At 37.8% G+C, this 18,672-nt stretch overlaps 1 pseudogene; it reads right to left on the reverse strand.

Annotated features, from left to right (window-relative positions):
• Positions 1-542: 542 nt before the first annotated feature.
• LOC130682196 (regulator of nonsense transcripts 3B-like) overlaps positions 543-18,672 on the reverse strand; it is a 48,699-nt pseudogene continuing 30,569 nt past the window's right edge.

Genomic DNA, 18,672 nt, shown 5'->3' on the forward strand with positions numbered 1-18,672 from the left:
CTGAAGACAGTGGAAAACAAACAGATGAGGCAACTTCATGTATCAAATATGAAGGAAAAGCTGAATAAAAACCTGTAATTCATGCCGGCCAGCCCTAAGCCTTTATTTATGAAGAATAGAGAACAATAATCCAAAAAGTGAGTATCTTCAATGGTAAAAATAATACAGATCTGCACCGAATATGTAAACTACAAAATCCTTTAAAATTATCTTAAACTAAAAAAAAAGAATGTTATAGGAAAGATTTCTATTGGTTTACCTCCCCCTCCCAAAAAGACAAAACCAAAACCAAAACACTATTTACACCAACACAAGGTGCATGCGTATATAAAGAAGTAAATACATGCAATTTTCAGCAACATGCATTCACTTTAAGTTATTTTCATAACTTAATCTTTGGTTCATCATTTAAATTTTCCCTTTCTGGAACACTATCTTCCTTAACTTTTCTCTATCTTTCCTTTTTTGTTTCTCTTCTTCTTTCCAGTTTATCCTCTCTTCTTCTCTTTGTCTTTCTCTTTCTATTTCTTGTCTCCTCCTTTCTTCTTTTTTTCTCTCATTCTCTAGAAAGAAATATCAACACAAGCCTTCAAACAAGATAATCATCACCAAAAACTCAATCCCAAAGGTATGATGTGCACCCACTAAAATGGATCATCTTTCCTTCCTGTGTTCTACAAGTGGCATTCTATCTCCTTTACCCCCTCCCCACCCCATTCAGAACATGAGAGAGAATTAAGACCAAGGCCTGCTAGTGGCAGAGTCTCCTACTGCTGCCTTGTGCTATTTCCAGAAATTTTCAGAAAATCAAGAGAGTGGACTCTCTGGGTTTGCAGAGTGAATCCCTGGTCCAACAACCAGAGTGAAGGAAAAGGCCAGAGAGTGAAGCCAATGAGCTAAATCTTTACAGAATAATGGTAGAAAAAGAAACTATTTATCCTATAGTATCCCAATGCTCTTACATTTACAGAATGCAAACAATATATAAAAGTATTGAGAAAACTATAAAAACAAAAGGTTTACCTACTTGTCTTTTCAGGAAACTCAAAAGTGGGGTTGTCTTTTTAGCTACATAAATGTAAACATATTATTAATAATACTTATCAACCCCTAGAAAGGATTCCATTTTCTGACATTCCCTGACAACCACCAAGGTGGGAAAATAAGACCCCTTAACAGAAAGTTCACAGCTATACTGTCAAACAGATGTCTTACAGTATTCTATTTCAATTGTGAAGGTTTAAAATACTTCTGAAAAAGTGAAGAAATTCAAATGAAAACAGTACAATTATTTCAAAAGAGAAATTCCCAGTGTCAGTGAGAGTTAAGCACAAAAGATATTCTATTTTTTTCATATGTCACTATAAATTTGTTCAACTGGGAAGAAATTGGAAGAAGGGACTAAAATATCCTTTTGACACCTATTTCCATTTCTGTAAATTCATTGTAACATTAGAGATAAGCTTATACTATGCATCCATTAATAAAAACCAAGTTTTAGAATAATATTTATTTCATTTTTCAATATTCTGAACAATGCTATTTAGTCTCAGAGCTAGCGTTTTGAAAACACACTTCCTTTGGATGAATTCCTAGGACTACAAATCCTGTGTCAGAGGCTATGCTTATGTTTAGAGCTGATACATTAGCAACAGTGTATTAGAAACCAACATCCAAACTAGAATTTCTTAAGAGGTTTTCAATTTTGCAGTACCTCATTTCATTTTTTGATATTTTCAGGTCAAGAAAAAATTTTTAGGAATGTGAGTTTATTAGAAGAAAACACCAATTGATGTTCAAAGGCTTACCAAAATCTAAAGGTCCCGTGAGTCTCTTAACTTTTTATACTTATGTTCATTTGTGTGGCACTAAATAAAGGTCACAGAGAATTTCTCCCCTCTTACCAATGCATTCTCATCCTGTGAGGCTGGTATTATCATTCTCATTTTACAGTAGAAGAAACACAGTTTCAAGGAACTTAGTGCCTTCCCAGTGGCCACACAGCTAAGCTAGGATGGAAGTGGGAGTCACACAGGTCTTCTGAGGAAAAAGAATGCTTTAACTCCTCCTGCCCACTTACCTATTAATTCTCTATTTTTTGCTTCCATTTCCTCTAGCAGTGTCTCTGGAGTAGATGTTATTTTCTCATTATCTGCAACATAACATTCCAAAAATGTTCTATATTCTGGATCTAAATAATTGTTTTAAGTAAACAAAATAGGAAATATTACCTAGGATGTTTATCAAAGGTGGTAATTTTCTACTTCACTGAAGATTGAAAACCAACCTAACCATACCCACAAGATAAACCTTTTAGAGCTTTACTGGTCACTTAACTCTCAGAACTCCTGATATCCACTAAGGGAGTGTGGGACTAACATGGGGTCAGGGAAAATGAGACACAGCACATTAAAACAGAACTTCCAGGGTTGTTAGTTGGCTTTTAAAATGCACTATTCCTACTAATCAGTCACACTTACGGGAGAACTGAAAGTCAGTTATGGGAACTTCAGAGGGTACTATGTATAAGCATGTAGCAATTCCTGTATGGGTATATCTCAGTTTAAGTGAACTCAACAAATGCAACTCAGTTGTTCAGCAAAAAGATAAATTGGGTGTATGTCCTAGCTGTGGCACTGGAGGTGATGTTAATTCCTGGAGTTCTTTCCTAGATATGTCTGACATCAGAAAGGGTAACAAACCCGAGTCACCCTATTGCTTATACTTGGGAGTTTCTATGCACTCTGGAGCATGTTACTTGATCTGGTCTTCCAGGCCTGAATCTGTGATACAACCAATAAGCAATGGTGTCTTGAGTCTTTTGTTTTTTCTACAAAATAACCATTATAGTAGTAAATAACGAAAATAAAATTAGATGATTCTAAAATAGCAGTGTGATACAAAAAATACTGCAGCTAAGTCCTTATCCAACATAACAAATTATGGAGAGCTCAGAATCTGGATCCAGTTTACCTTAAATGGCAATTATTAGTTTTTCAGTTCCTGTATTTCAGTTAAATGTAATTCCTAGGCATGCAGTTAACTGCATATTTAAAACAGAGAAAATAGGACTGGCCACTTCATCTACTTTATGTTAACTTACTTGAGTACAGAACATTTTCTATCACAGCTCTCAATGGTAATTCCTCCTCTTTATAAGAATAATGGAAACCAGAAGTCAAAAATATTATCATAAAAATGGTAATAAAAGGCGTTAAGGAGTTGCTATACTTTGAAACATCTGAATTTTTCCACTGTGTTCTAATCAAAATACCTAAGCTGATTTACTGCTCAAAAGACAGCAATAGATTGCTTAATTGTGGAGGAATGAAATGCTACCAGCCAAAGAGAGTGGAAATTATAGAGGAACCCCACCTACATTCTAACAATTAAGCAAAGTTTTCATCAGTGAATTACATTTCTCATGAACTTTATTCCATGTTTCACTATTTAAAAGACTGGAGTCCAATTAATTCCCACAAAGGTAATGTATTTTCAAAACCCAATGCAATAGTTTTACATAACTAGAACTATACTGTACCATCATCGATAGTCCCAACTTTGGTAACTCTTTTCTTAGTCTTCTTTTTTTGCAGCTTTTTGAAAAGTTGCAAATTCTACTATAGCAGGATATTCCTGACCTGTTTAGAAAAAATACCACACTTGCTACAACAAAGAAAATATCAAAGGTGGATACAAGAGTCAACCCACTGTTTTTCAGGCCTCTTTGGTGGTGGTCATCTTAATAGGACTTCTCCACAGACATAAATAACACTCACATAATTAAAATAAGCATATTACCAAAGGAAGCCCAAGTTCATACTGATAACATAATGAAAAGATACGGCAGGGAAGTAAAATATTCATTTAAGTTGAACTTTGAAAGCATGATATTTTGATACATAGGGGAAAAACTACAAATTAATTTTAATTTAAAAATATATCAGAAATCTCTAGAATAGGCAAATCTATGTAGATAGAATGTGGATTAGTTAGAGCTGGGGGTAGTTTTGGTGAGAATGAGGAGTGACAGCTAATAGGTATAGGGTTTCTCTTTGGAGTGACACATGTTCTTAAATTAGAGTGGTGAGAGTTGCACAACACGGCGAATATACTAAAAAAATACTGCACTGTACACTTTAAAAGGGTGAATTTTGTGGCATATGAATTGTATCTCAATAAAACTGTTATTAAAACATGCACCAGGAGCCACTAAAAGCATGGGCAATAAAAATAGATAAATTGGACTATATCAAAAATAAAAACTTCTGTGCATGTAAAGACACAATCAACTGAGTGAAAAGAAAACCTACAAAACAGGAGAAAATATTTGTGAATCACATATCTGATAAAGGTCAATATACAGAATATATAAAGAACTAGAACAACAAAATACCTACTTAAAAAATGTTCAAAGGACTTGAATAGATATGTTTCCAAATATAGTATACAAGTAGCCAAAAAGCATAAGAAAAGATGGTCATATGCTCAAGCATACGCTAAGATTAAAATATTACTTGACTAATCATTAGGGAAGTGCAAATCAAAACCACAATGAGCTATCCCCTCACACCCATCAGAATGTTTACTATTGAAGGAAAAAAGCAACAAGTGCTGGTGAGGACTTGGAGAAATTAGGGTAAATTAGAACCCTCATGCATTACACTGTGTGGGAATGCAAAATGGTGCAGCTGCTCTAGAAAATAGAATGCTGCTTCCATACAAAATTAAAACAATTTACCATATGACCTAGCAATTCCACTTTTGGGCAATGTTCAAAAGATGAACAGATGTTTGTACACCCACACGCATAGCACCATTATTCACAACAGCCAAGAGGTAGAAGCAACCCAAGTGTCCACTGATGGTTGAATATACAAAATGTAGTATATACATACAGTGGAATATTACTTAGCCTTAAAATGTAAATCCTAACACATGCTACAGGATGGATCAACCTTGAAGACATTACGCTAAGTGAAATAAGCCAGTCCCATAAAGCCAAATACTATATGAGTCCACTTACATGAAGTACCTAGAATGGTCAACTTCATAGAGAGAGAATGGTAGTTCACAGGTAGAATGGTAGTTGTCAGGGGATGGGAGGAAGAGGAAATGGGAAGTTGTTGAATGGGTATAGTTTCAGTCTTGCAAGATGAAAAGGTTCTAGAGATTGGTTATACAACAATGTGAAATGTACTCACCACTACTAAACTGTACACTTAAAAATAGTTAAGATGGTAATTTGTGTATTTCACCACAATTTTTAAAAATGCAAATAAAAGGGAATGAGGTAATGACACATGCTATATAAAATGGATGAAACCTGAAAACATGCCAAGTAAATGGGGCAGTCACAAAAGGCCACACGTTGTATGATTCAGCTTATATGAAATGTCCAGAATCCACAGCTAGATTAGGATCTACTGAAGCTGTAAGTGGAGGAAAGAAGGGGAGATGACTGCTAATGGATGTAGAATTCTTTTTTGAGTGATGAAAACACTCTGGAATTATATAGTGATGATGGTGGCACAACTTTGTGAAAGCACTAAAAACCACTGAGTTGTATGATATGTGAGTTGTATCTCAATTTTAAAAAGTGACTACTGGAAAAAATACACCAGATCGCTGCTATAGAGTAATGTCATACAAGATATGAAACGCTATGGTCAGATCATTGGCATACAGAATAAGTCACAATAAAATAAGTAGAATTGACCAGAAGGTATCAGAAGGCAGTCATGGAAGAAACATGATTTTGGAAATTCTAGTGAATGCAGAATCAGATTAGCTTAATAACTGATATACGTGAGAAGAAATAGATAAACCAAACTGAATCAGAAGAAAACAGTGGAAGATAAGCTGAGAAAACAAAAGTGAGGCCAAACTGTGGAGACTTCTGCCTAGCAAGCTAGGAAGGAGTTTGAATATTTTTCCCACAACTGTTATATTTAATGAGTATTTCAAAAAGACTAATTTCATGGCAATTTAATGGACTGAATTACGTTGAAATGGAAAAATTGAAAATCCCGTAAGCTTAGATACAGTGGTTATTAATCATTAGGTGATGACAATATTAAGTGAAAGTTTTGGTAAGCCTAGGTGAACAAGATATTAAAAAACAATAAAATGAAAAGATTCATTATTTGTTTAATGTGAAGAGGAAAAAGTTAAACACAGCTCAGAATACCAGGAAATCACTGTCTACTGGAATAAAGTCTGAGTGGAGAAGTTGGTAGTTTGGGGAAACTGGCGGGGGGGGAGGATTAATAAAAGCTGGATAAACACAGTGGCAATCCTTCAACTTTTATTGACATGTTTCCTGACAAAGATTTCATTTTTACAAACTCTGAATTGATACTGAAAAAAACAACAAAAAGACACATCATTCACCTATGATTGCAAAGCCAAAAGAAAAGTGGAAAAATGCAGTTTAGACATTCTCTGGCTAAATGTTGTAAGCAGCAGATAATAAATAAAAGGAGTTGGGCCATACCCTTCAGACTCCTGGACACAAAGTGGGAGATCACCAGGTTCAGTGTTTTAATGAGGTACAACAAAATGTTAAACAGTATTCCACCTGGGAACTATTGGCTTAAAGGATTTGAATTGAGTTAACAAATGTTGATCCTTGAACCAAGATGAGAATTATACATTTAAAATTTGTCATACAAGTTTAGAGAGTCATTTATCAGTATTATTGCTGAAACTAGTAAACAGATCACCTAATCCAGGGCAAAAAAATTGTCATAGAAGAGAAAAGAGCAGCAATTTCATTCAGTTGATCAAACTACAGAAATAGCAGGTTAATAAAAGTACTGGACGGCTTCATATCTTAGAAAAGATATGAAGGCATTAAGAAAAAACTGTGAAACACTGTAATGCAATGTTAAAACATACAAATGATAAACTCCCCTTCAGTTTCAAAGACACACCTTTATTGTCAAGGAATACATAACCGTCAAAGCGATCCCTGAACAAAATAATGTCCTCCTGGTTTTTAAAGTTCATGTATGCTCTGGTGTACATATGAGGATAAAGACAGCAGAGAGGAAAGCAATTCTGTAAATGTGCTCGCAGGTACCTGGCTGAATTACAAGTATACATACATTAAAGAGACAGGCTCAAAAATCAAATGTAAAACGGGATAAAAAAGAATGGGAGAAACTATTTTTCATTTACCCTCTTCCCTCTTTTATTTATTTATTTTACGTAGTATCATTAGGAAAAAAACTCAAAGTAATCATGCTCGGGCAGAGGCTGAAGATGTTCCTGAAGGTGCTCCTTGGTCAAACTGGGAGGTAATCTCCGAATTACCACCTTAAAACTGTGTCAGGAAAATAAAATTAGTACAAAGCAATTTTCTGTCATACCTGAAAGAAAGAAATCACCACCCCTGAAGAAGTCTGGGCTTTAAAAGATTATGAGATCATTTATACAAACCTAGGACAAAATATTCTTTTAATGCTCAAAACTAGTCAAACATAACAGTAACGTGGTTTTTAAAAACTCTTAGAAACGAGAACTGCACGGAGAAAGGAAAATTTCAGGTTCAGTTAACCCGAAGCCCCGCAGTTAACTAGGTTTTCGCATTTTCTGTCGCTCATCTTTCAATAAATACTAGTAGTGTTAAGAAATTAGTAGACCAACCCTGGTCTTTTGAGGATGCCACGAGTTCTTGATTATTTCCCCTCCACCTCCAACACATCCGAAAACAAAATCCTTCCTCTCATTCAGCATAAAGAACTCAAAACTCTAAGGAATACCAAATTCCCTTATTGCTCCCGAAACAGGATGCACCCTATCTGGCCCCAGACCATTAATCCCACCACACTCCCTCGGCCCGCCGCCATTAATATGCACACAAACCAGTCCCACCTGATGGCCCCTTCACTGCTTAGTAATTCTCCCCAGCTAACCTTTCAATTTCTCGTCCTCTTCACCCAGTGCTTCCCCGGCCCATTGGCCATCTCAGAGCTGTGACCTAAACCTTCTCGTCTGGGATTCCCCCGTTTTCCTCACACCCACGCAGGGGCTTCCCCCATTTCGGGCAAGTGGATGGGACAGGGTGATGCGGTTCTCACTCAGGTGAAGGAACAAGAGGGGGAAGCTGGGTGGGAAAGAGGACAGCCCCACTCCCAACCTTCCTCCACGGGTGTGGGACCTGTCCCGCCCTTTCCTGGGCCAACAGCCAGTCCAGAACCTTGCTCAGCGCCTCTTCTCCTTGTTTCGATCCTGCTTGTCTTCCCCTTTTGTGCTCTCCCCCGAAGCCCTTCCGCCTGCGTGTGGCCCGCGGGGGATTCAAGAGGGTTACTCGCTTCTCCTTAGGCCCGTGGTCCTTCTCCGCCTTCACTGCTACGGCTCTCTGCTCTCAACGCCGGCAGACGCGCCTAAATGTAGCTCGCGGCCCACTCGTGCGCCCCCAAGCAGCGCCCCTAGTTCTAAGCTGGGGCCAGTGTTCCATTGGGCCCAGCCAGGACCTCGCGAGACTTCTAGGCGCCCAGGCTTCCCTCTGTGGAAAGGTTCTAATTTCTGGTCTTAACCTCCCGCCTCCCGTATCGCACTGCCCAATCCGCTCGCGGCCCGGAGTCTCAGGGCCCGCTCTTCGGACGTCCTTAGTCACTCAGCCATCTCGATTAGGGTGACGCTTTCGCGAACCCCAAATCCCGGAATACAAAGCAGTAACCCATTTCGGGCCGGGCCTTCTGGAGTTGTAGATACCTCCATTTGTAAGCAAATGGAATTCTGAATCTTGGAAGTTTAGTATTTTTCCGATCAAAAGATACGTTTTGCGGGCTTCATTTTCCTCAGATAAACCCGATGTTTATCCAAAGTTTTGCCTCACCAGGGAAACAACTAATATTTTTTATTGTTTGTGAAAGTGTGCTTTCAGAAGCTTTAGAATTTATTTTCCTTCCATGGATTAGAATTCACAGATTTTTTAGTTAACTTTCACAGATACTTAAAGGGGTGATAATAACCAAAATATATGAGATTTGTTTTCATCACCCCTTTTTTAAGTAAAAGCATTCTGTCATGGTAGTGATACCCCACAGGGAGGAGACAATAAAACCTAACTTGGGTTTAGATGGGATCACTCTCCTTCCTGCTTTAAAAGGGCCAATTATACATTATTTAAAATAGTCCCAAATTTAACAATCCAAATCTGTCAATGGGCAAATGAATAAACAAAATGTGATACATCCATAGAATTAAATACTACTCAGCAATAAAAATGAACTGATATGTCCATCAATGAGATTTAATCTCAGAATGATTATGCTGAGTGAAAGAATTCAGACACAAGGAGAATATACACTGTGCAATATCACTGTATAAAATTCTACAAAAGGTAAAACTATTTGATGGAAAGCAGAATAAATGATTGCTAGGGATGAGGAGAAGCAAGTGACTTCAGAGAAGCTCCAGGGAACTTGCAGCCATGAAAATGTTCTTACCATGATTATGATGGTGGTTGCATGACTGCACACATTCATGTAAACTCATTGAGTTGTACACTTAAAATTGGTGAGTAGAATTTTGTGTAAATTTATACTTCAGTAAAAGCCAGCCCCCCAATTTATAAAATGCAAAATTTGAAAAATATTGCCTTAGATTATAGAGCATTTGTATTTCATCAGCTCTAAGATACAATTGAATCTAATGTCACAGTTATTTTATATACAATAAAGAAAGAAATGATGCCAATTACTCTTTGATACACCATCAATTTCAAGATGTATCCTGATTTCAGAGGTCTTAATATGTGAAAAAAAATCTATTTGAATTAATTGAACATATTATTTCTTTGCTTTTGTATCACATGCAATTAAGAAAAAAGGAAGAGAAATGGGAAAAGAGGGCAAGTGATAAGTAGAGAACTATAGATACAACCACAGAGGTTAGTACCAAGTTAAGGATGCAATAGAATCCCAAGGAAGAAGGCTGGCTCAGGTCCCCAGTCTCATTTGGTTGACAGCTAGAATGCATTATCCAGACTTTGTACTTTTCTCACCTTTAATGCCAAGCATATGCTTGGGTTAGTTCCTAATTCCTGTTCCCAAGAACAGTCCGCTGTATTTGGGTCTATCACTCACTGTTGCCTCCAATACCTGCCTGTTCTTACAAGACTAGCTTAAGTATCTGCCTCTGACCTGCCATTTGGCTCTGTATTTACATCTTGGTGTATGCCTCGTTTTTGGAGTGCTTGTTAGCTTTTAACCACTGACAATATGTCGGTCATCAGAGTTGCGTGGTGGAAAAGTAAAAGGATTCTGTCTTGGTACTGATGCCCTACTGGGAGGACAAAATAAAACTCAACTTTCATTAGATGGGATCACTCTTCTTCTTGCTTTAGAAAGGAGCAATTATATATTATTTAAAATAGTCCCAAACTGGAAACAATCCAAATATTTGTCAGTGGGCAAATGGATAAACAAATGTGGTACATGCATGGAATGAAATACTACCCAAAGTAAGGTCCAAGGCTCAGTCCTTAGACAAGCTCTTTTCTATCTACAATTACTTCTTTTTTAATCTTACTCATTCTTTTCACTATTCTCTCTTTGCAAAAATTTCAATATTTATACTTCCAGCCCATAGCTCTTCCCAAAATTTCAGGCTCATATTTCCACCTGCCTATTTGACATCTCCACTTAGATATCTAACACATTCAGATTCCTTGAACACATCGAAAACTGAACATTTCACCATTCCCCACACCAACTGTACTAGTTTCCTACTGCTGCATTAAGAAATTACCCAAATTTTATGGGTTAAAATAACAAGTTTATTATCTTAAGGTTCTGAAGGTTTAAAGTCCAACAACGTGTCTCACTGGTCTAAAATCAAAGGACTGACTTCCTTCCTGGAGACTCCAGGAAAGAATCAAGTTCCTTGTCTTTTTTAGACTTTGAGGCTGCTTGTATTCCTTGGCTGGTGGTCGCTTCCTACATCTTCAAAGTGAGCAATGTAGCACCTAATTCTTTCCATGCTTCATCTGTGTCTCTATTTCACTCTCTCTTCTGACTCAACTTTTTACTTCTGAAGACCCCTGTGATTATACTGTGCTGAACTGGATAATCCAGAATACTCTCCCTTTGTTTATGTGAGGTGATTAACAACCTTAATTCCCTTTGACATAAAATTTATGTCATAAAACAAAATTTGAAATGGGTAAATTTGAAGATCTAATTGGCTTTATTAAGTGGGCAGCATGCCATTCAGCAATCAGATGTTCCAATGAGCTATAAAAAAATGGAAGGATTTTATTGACAGGAGTATGGGGCAAGGAAATGATTAGCAAAAGAAAATAAAGGATTGTTTGAGGCCAGGACATCTTCTATTATGGGATGGGGGTGGATGGCAGGGATTTTTTTTTGGTATAATTAATCTTCAATTAAATGAGGAACATTACATTTACTAGACTGCCCACATCACCAAGTCCCCCACACAAACCCCATTAAAGTCACTGTCCATCAGTGTAGTAACATGCCATAGAATCACTACTAGTTTTCTTCTCTGTGTCACGCAGCCCTCCTGTTCCCCGCACCTTATACATGCTATTTGTAATGCCCCCTTTCTTACACCCCCCATTATCACTCCCTCACCACCCATCCTCCCCAGTCCCGTTCCCTTTGGTAACTGTTAGTCCATTCTTGGTTTCTGTGTTTCTGCTGCTGTTTTGTAACTTCGGTTTTTTCTTTGTTGTTATACTCCACATATGAGTGAAATCATTTTGTGTTTGCCTTCTCTGCCTGGCTTATTTCACTGAGGATAATGCCCTCTAGTTCCATCAATGTTGTTTCAAATGGTAGGATTTTTTTCTTCTTATGGCTGAATAATATTCCATTGTATGTATGTACCACATCTTCTTTATCCATTCATCTACTGATGGACACTTAGGTTGCTTCCATTCCTTGGGTATTGTAAATAGTGTTGCAATAAAGATAGGGGTGCATCTCTTTTTTCAAACTGGGATGCTTCATTCTTACGGTAAATTCCTAGAAGTGGAATTTCTGGGTCAAATGGTATTTCTATTTTGAGCATTTGGAGGAATATTCATACTGTTTTCCACAATGGTTGAACTAGTTTACATTCCCACCAGCAGTGCAGGAAGGTTTCTATTTCTCTACAACTTCGCCAACATTTGTTTTTGTTTCTCTTTTGGATGGTGGCCATCCTTATGGTGTGATGTGATATCTCATTGTGGTTTTAATTTGCATTTCTCTGATGACTAGCGATGTGGAGCATATTTTCATGTGTCTGTTGGCCATCTGAATTTCTTCCTTGGAGAAATGTCTGTTTATCACTTCTGCCCATTTTTTAATAGGATGATTTGCTTTTAGTTTGTTGAGATGAGTGAGCTCTTTATATATTTTGGATGTCAACCCTTTATCAGATCTTTCCTTTATGGGTATGTTCTCCCAGACTGTAGGATGCCTTTTTCTTCTGTTGGTGGTGTCCTTTGCTGTACAAAAGATATTCAACTTGATATCCTCCCACTGGTTCATTTTTGCTTTTGATTCCCTTTCCCAGGGAGATATGTTCATAAAGAAGTCACTCATGTTTATGTCTAACACATTTTTTCCTGTATTTTCCTCCAAGAGTTTTATCGTTTCATGACTTACATTCAGGGCTTTGATCCATTTAGGATTTACTTTTGTGTATGGGGTTAGACAGTGATCTGGTTTCATTCTGTTACATGTAGCTGCCCAGTTTTGCCAACGTCAGGTGTTGAAGAGGCTGTCATTTCCGCATTGTATGTCCATGGCTCCTATATCATATATTAATTGACGGTGTATGTTTGGGTTAATATCTGAACTCTCTATTCTGTTTCACTGATCTGTGGCTCTGTTCTTTTTCCAGTACCAGATTGTCTTGATTACTGTGGCTTTGTAGTAGAGTTTGAAGTTGGGGAGTGAGATACCGCCTGTTTTATTCTTCCTTCTCAGGGTTGCTTTGCTATCTGGGGTCTTTTGTGGTTTTATATGAATTTTAAAACTGTTTTTTTCCAGTTTGTTAAAGAAAGTTGTTGGTAATTTAATAGACATGGCATTTAATCCGTAGATTGCTTTAGGCAGAATGGCCTTTTTGACAATATTAATTCTTCCTATCCAGGAGCATGGAATGAGTTTCCATTTGTTAGTGTCCTCTCTAATTTATCTTCAGAGTTTCTTGTAGTTTTCAGGGTATAGGTCTCTCACTTCCTTGGCTAGATTTATTCCTATGCATTTTTTCTTCTTCATGCAATTGTGGATGGAATTGTTTTCCTGATTTATCTTTCTGTTAATTCATCACTAGTGTATAGGAAAGTAACAGATTTCTATGTATTAATTTGGTGTCCTGCAAATTCACTGAATTCTGATATTAGGTCTAGTAGTATTGGAACGGAATCTTTACAGTTTTCTAGGTAAAATATCATGTCATCTGCAAATAGTGACAGTTTGACTTCTTCTCTTCTATGAATCTGGATGCATTTTATTTCTTTCTTTTCTCTGAGATCTGTGTCTAGGTCCTCCAGTACTATATTGAATAACAGTACAGAGAGTGGGCAGCTCTGTCTTGTTCCCAATCTTAGAGGAAAACCTTTCAGCTTCTCACTGTTAAGTACAATGTTGACTGTGGGTTTTTCATATATTACTTTTATTATGTTGAGGTACTAGGCCTCTATACCCATTATGTTGAGAGTTTTTATCATGAATGGATGTTGAATCTTGTCAAATGCTTATTCAGCATTTATGGAGATGATCATGTGACTTCTGTCCTTCTTTTTGTTGATGTGGTGGATGATGTTGATAGATCGTCCAATGTTGGGGTATGTTACATCCTTGCATCCCTGAGATGAATCCCACTTGATCATGGTGTATGATCCACTTGATGTATTTTTTAATTCGGTTTGCTAATATTTTGTTGAGTATTTTTACATCTATGTTCAGCAGGGATATTAGTCTGTAATTTTCTTTTTTGGTGGGGTCTTTGCCTGCTTTATGTATTAGGGTGATTCTGGGTTCATGGAATGAGTTTGGAAGTATTCCCTCCCCTTCTATTTTTTGGAAAACTTTAAGGATAATGGGTATTATGTTTTCTCTATAAGTCTGAAAAAAATTCAGCCATGAATCCATCTGGCCCAGGGATTTTATTCTTGGGTAGGTTTTTGATTATCGCTTCAATTTCTTTGCTTCTAATTGGTGTGTTTAGACTTTCTGTTTCATCCTTGGTCAGTCTTGGAAGGTTGTATTTTTCTAGGAAGTCGTCCATTTTTTCTAGGTTTTCCTGCTTTTTAGCATAGAGAATCTCATAGTATTCTATAATAATTATTTGTATTTCTGTGGGATCCATCATGACTTTTCCTTCCCATTTGTTATTCTGTTGATGTGTGTAGCTTCTTTTTTTCTCTTAATAATTCTGGCTAGGGGCTTATCTATTTTGTTTATCTTCTCAAAGAACTAGCCCTTGGTTTCATTGTTTTTTTCTATTGTTTTATTCTGCTCAGTTTCTTTATTTCTTCTCTGATCTTTATTATGTCCCTACTTTTGCTGACTTGAGGCCTCATTTGTTCTTCTTTTTCCAGTTTCAATAATTGTGACTTTAGACTATTCATTTGGGATTTTTCTTCCTTCTTTAGATAGGCCTGTATTGCTGTATACTTTCCTCTTAGAACTGCCTTTGCTGCACCCCACAGAATTTGCGGCTTTATGCTGTCAGTGTCATTTGTCACCGTGAAAGGAAAAATCATGACAGATCCCACACAAATACAAATAATTATTATAGAATACTATGACATTCTATATGTTTGATCTCTGGTTTAATTTGGACATTGATCAATTGATTATCAGGGAGCATGTTGTTTAGCCTCGATGTGTTTGAGTCTTTTTGTTTTCTTTGTACAATTAATTTCTAGTTTTATGCCTTTGTGGTCTGAGAAGTTCGTTGGTAGAATTCCAATCTTTTTGAATTAGTGAGGCTCTTTTTGTGGCCCAGTATGTGATATATTCTGGAGAATGTTCCATGTGCCCTTGAGGATAATGTGTATCCTGCTGCTTTTGGGTGTAGAGTTCTGTAGATGTCTGTTAAGTCCATCTATTCCAGTGTGTTGTTCAGTGCCTCTGTGTCCTTACTTATTTTCTGCCTGCTACATCTGTCCTTTGGAGTGAGTGGTGTGTTGAAGTCTCCTGAATGAATACATTGTATTCTATTTCCTCCTTTAATTCTTTTAGTATTTCATTCACATATATTAGTGCTCCTGTATTGGGTACATATTTATTTATAATGGTTATATTATCTTGTTGGGCTGACCTCTTTATTATTATGTAATATCCTTTATCTCTTGTCACTTTCTTTGTTTTGAAGTCTATTTTGTCTGTTACCAGTACTGCTACACCTGCTTATTTCTCTCTATTTTTTACATGAAATATCTTTTTCCATCCGTCGACTTTTAACCTGTATATGTCTTTGGGTTTGAGGTGAGTCTCTTGTAAGCAGCATAAAGATGGGTCTTACTTTTTTATCTATTCTCTTACTCTGTGTCTTTTGATTGGTGCATTTAGTCTCGTCACATTTAGTGTGATTATTAAAAGATCGGTACTTATTGCCATTTCAGGATTTAGATTTGTAGTTACCAAATGTTCAAGATTCGCTTCTTTACCATGTAACTGTCTAACATAACTCACTATTAAGCTATTGTAAGCACAGTCTGATGATTCTTATTTCTCTCCCTTCTTATTCCACCTCCTCCATTCTTTATATGTTAGGTGTTTTTTATGTGTTCTTCTGTGTTTCCTTTAACTGGTCTTGTTAGTAGTTGATTTTATTTTTGCCTTTAGTTAGTATTTGGCTGGTCTGCTTTCTTTGCTGTGATGTTGTTCTCTCTGGTGATACCTATTTAGCCTGAGGAGTGCTCCCATCTAGAGCTCCCTCTAAAATACCCTGTAGAGGTGGTTTGTGGGAGGCAAATTCCCTCAACTTTTGCTTCTCTGGGAATTGTTTAATCCCTCCTTCATATTTAAATGATAATCATGTTGGATACAGTATTCTTGGTTCAAGGCCCTTCTGTTTCATTGAATTAAATATATCATGCCATTCTCATCTGGCCTGTAAGGGTTCAGTTGAGAAGTCTGATGATAGCCTAATGGGTTTTCCTTTATAAGTGATCTTTTTTCTCTCTCTGGCTGCCTTTAATACTCTGTCCTTGTCTTTGATCTTTGCCATTTTAATTATTATATGTCTTGGTGTTGTCCTCCTTGGATCCCTTCTGTTGGGAGTTCTGTGGGCCTCCATGATCTGAGAGACTATTTCCTCCCCCAGTTTGGGGAAGTTTTCAGCAGTTATTTCTTCAAAGACAGTTTCTATACCTTTTTTTCTCTCTCCCTTTTCTGGGACCTGTATAATGTGAATATTATTCCATTTGGTTTTGTCACACAGATCTCTTAATATTATTTCATTCTTGGAGATTCTTTTATCTCTCTCCGCCTCAGCTACTCTGTGTATCTGTTTTCTGATTTCCATTCCATTAAAGACTTCTTACACCTCATCCAGTCTGTGCTTAAGTCCTTCTAGCAATTGTTTTATATTTGTATTCTCCCCCCTAACTTGCTCCTTTAACTCTTGCATATTTTTCTGAAGATCCATCAGCATGGTCATGACCTTTATTTTGAATTATTTTTTTGTGGGGATTGGTTAATTCTATATCCCCAGGCCCTCTCTTGGGTGTTTTCTGTGTAATTCTGGACTGGCCCAAATTCTTCTGCCCTTCATAGCAATTTAGGTAGCTGTAGGCAGGTAGCACATGTGTCAACGTCCTTTCCTGTTTTCTGGGCACCTTGCCTTCTCCAATGCCTGAGTTGGTTACCCACACTCCTGGAGTAGCCTCCGGCTTAGTCCCCCAAGCTGCTGTGGGCCCTAGAATGAACCTCAATAAATGTAAAAGGATTGAGAGAATACAAAGTATGTTCTCTGCCCACTGAGGAATGGAATTAGAAATCAATAAATAGAAGAAAATTGGAAAACTTACCAATATATGGAAATCAATATGCTCCAGAACAATCAACAAAGTAAAGAGGAAATCAAATGGAAAATTAGAAAATACTCAGAGATGAATGAAAATGAAGACAGAACATACCAAAACTGAGGAGTCACTGCAAAAGCCATGCTTAGAGGGAAATGTAGAGCCACAAACTATTACATAAAAAAAAAGAACCATAGATGGGTGGAATCAAGATGGTGATGTGAGTAGGGCAGTGGAAATCTCCGTGCAAGACCATATATATTTTGAAAATACAACAAACACAACTCCTCCTAAAAGAGAGACCAGAGGATACAGTACAACAGCCAGACAACATCTACATCTGTGAGAACTCAGCATCTTATGAAGAGGGTAAGATACAAGCCACAGCCCAGCGAGACATATGCACTTTCCCCACCCCAGCTCACCAGCAGGAGGAAAGGAGTCAGAGGGGGAGGGATTGGAAGTGCAGAACTGCTACATAACCTGCCCCAGTAATTTGCACTGGGAGCACAGACACACATTGCATGGTGTACTGGATTAGAAAAATGGAAAAGTAAAATATGTGAGTGCATCCCTGCATCTGCCTCCCCCAGGACAAAAGAAAATTAAATGATTTTTGAAAGTCTTAAAGGGACAGTGACCTCACAGCTGGATGGAGTCATCCTGACACACTCAACTGAGCAGGCTGGGAATGTTGAGGAACTTCAGGCACCCCAATCACCTGGGTGGCAATGCAACCTTGAAGCCCCTCACAGTGATAAGCAGCCTACCATTTGTTCCTCACAGGAGTGGCTCCACCACAGCAGCCGAGGATCAGGAGAGTGGCCGAGTCCACAGCAGCTGCCCAGAGTCTCCTGTCTGCATGCAGCTGCCGGGGAAAGACCCAGAGGTTGCTGCCAGTGTGCAGATGCTCCACATAGATGAGGCTGGTGCAAGGCATGAAGGAGAGCACCCCTGATGCACCTGAAACTCCCTGCAGTGCTCTCAGCTGCCCCAAAGGCTGTCCCACATGTGATGGCTAAAAGGATTTACCTGATTGCTATTCCCAGTGTGTGGGTAATCACAGGAAGCAGAGAAGGGCAAGGCAACCAACTATTAGGTAGTGACTTTGTTCTCCCAGCTGATAAACGTGCCACCTGCCTGTGACTATCTCCAATGTCTTGAAAAGGTAGAAGAATTTTGTCCAGTCCAAAATTACCCAGACAACTTCTGAGAGAGAATCTGGGGAGATCAATGTAACCAAACTTCCTGAAAAAGAATTCAAATCATTAGATTAAATATATCATGCCATTCTCTTCTGGCCTGTAAGGTTTCTTTTGAGAAGTCTGATGTTAGCCTGATGGGTTTTCCTTTATAAGTGACCTTTTCTCTCTCTCTAGCTGCCTTTAATACTCTGTCCTTGTCCTTAATCTTTGCCGTTTTAATTATGATGTGTCTCGGTGTTGTCCACTTTGAGTCCCATCCCTTGGGAGTTCTCTGTGCTTCTGTAGTCTGAGAAACTATTTCTGCCCCCAGTAGGGGGAAGTTCTCAGCAATTATTTATTCAAAGACATTTTCTATCCATTTTTCTCTCTCTGTTCTTCTTCTGGTACCCCTATAATGAGGATATTGTTCCTTTAGGATTGGTCACACCGTTCTCTTAATATTGTTTCATTCCTGGAGATCCT

This window comes from Manis pentadactyla, chromosome Y (genome assembly GCF_030020395.1).
Source record: "Manis pentadactyla isolate mManPen7 chromosome Y, mManPen7.hap1, whole genome shotgun sequence".
Taxonomy (NCBI): domain Eukaryota; kingdom Metazoa; phylum Chordata; class Mammalia; order Pholidota; family Manidae; genus Manis; species Manis pentadactyla.